Below are 1574 nucleotides of genomic sequence, written 5' to 3'. Positions count from 1 at the left end.
TCTCTCTCTCTCTCTCTCTCTCTCTCTCTCTCGCTCTCTCTCTCTCTCTCTCTCTCTCTCTCTTTCTCTCTCTCTCACTTTGCTCTTTCACACCCTCTCAAGTGTCTAGCATAATTTGCCTTTGTAATCCACCTTTTACACCCTCCACACTGTCTCCTCTCTCTCCTCTTCATATGCTCCTCCCGTGCAGCTCCTTTCATGACTTGTCCTATTCCCCTGCGATATAAACGCCCTTCCACACTTCCCACATTCAAACTTAATTTGCTCATCATTCACTCGATGCTTCTCATGGATTGTCAGGCCCACTCTGCTTCTGCATACTTTCCCACATCCCTCATACCTGCATTCTAACCTATCATTCACACTCCTAACATTCCTCTCCAGTCTTCATCATCCCATCCCCATTTATATCGGTGGCCCTTCTGACCTTCGCATTTATACAAATGATTCATGCGCTCATTCACTCTCTTCTTCCATCCTTCTCTGTCGCCCATTAGTCTCTCCACCTCCATCCAGTCCATACCTGCGTTCGTCATTACTCCTTTCCAATACAGCCCAGTCTTCCTCTTGCGTCCCATCATCTTCCCTCTTCCTTCCAGTTCCTCCCACCACCCTAACACTATCGCTTTCGTCAATCATTCGTTACCCATGCGCATCATATGTCCAATCCTCTCCAATACTCACCTCTCGATCTTCCACTCGATCGGTTTGACCCCTAGTATTTTCTTTACATCATAGATGTTCACTTCCTTTTTGTGCATCTGTCTCAGCGGTTCTCCATTCCTGTCACTCCACAGATATCTATATGTAGCCCCTGATTTGTTTGTGTGTGCCTATTAGGTAGTTCCACCGGTCCGGCATGGGAAATAGCACAGGTGGTAATAATTGGCCGCGACTGGTAAAGGAGCGGGGAAGTAGGCGTGGTAAGAGAGGGGAAATGTTTGTTAGCCACCGGCCACTCGTGCAGGTGGAGGTGTGCTCTCTCGCCTTTATGACTTCGTGTTGTTGACTGGTTTTCCCCGCACAAAGTAGACTGTGACGGCTGGTCACGTCGGACCCATTTTTGAAAGAATCTTTCTTGATCATTCGATCCGACGATTGAGGACCAGGTTGAACTCGTCGGATCACAATTCCCTGTCATCATGGGGGGAAAGAACACTGTCCTCACCGAGGACAGCGTGGGATTATTTTTTTCCTTCTCGCACTCTCGAGTCGGGTTGACTCCACAATTCCTGCTTACCCCCCACCAAGGTGGAAGTAGCCACTGCAAACAGACGGTAACCCGTGGAGGGGGGTGAATACACCACTCCACTAGGGTTTCGCTGGAGGACGCACTCTCCGAGCCACGGCCCGCTGGTGACATCACTGTAATATTTTGGTTTGTTTGGTTGTTGGTTTACTTATCGGTGGGGTTAAGTTTTGGTCGTAGTTGATGTTTATTGTTTTCCTATTAATTAGCCGGTCGCACATTCTAGTGGTCAAGAGTGTAAGCAGGAGAACTAAAATGCCGTGCACCGTTGAAAAGGCGTTACACAAAATGGGGGCTCGTCCGGGAGCTGCTGAGTAACCGTGCT

Source organism: Hippocampus comes, unplaced genomic scaffold (assembly GCF_001891065.2).
Source record: "Hippocampus comes isolate QL1 unplaced genomic scaffold, H_comes_QL1_v1.1 scaffold223, whole genome shotgun sequence".
Taxonomy (NCBI): Eukaryota; Metazoa; Chordata; class Actinopteri; order Syngnathiformes; family Syngnathidae; genus Hippocampus; species Hippocampus comes.
This window is presented reverse-complemented; position numbering follows the sequence as displayed.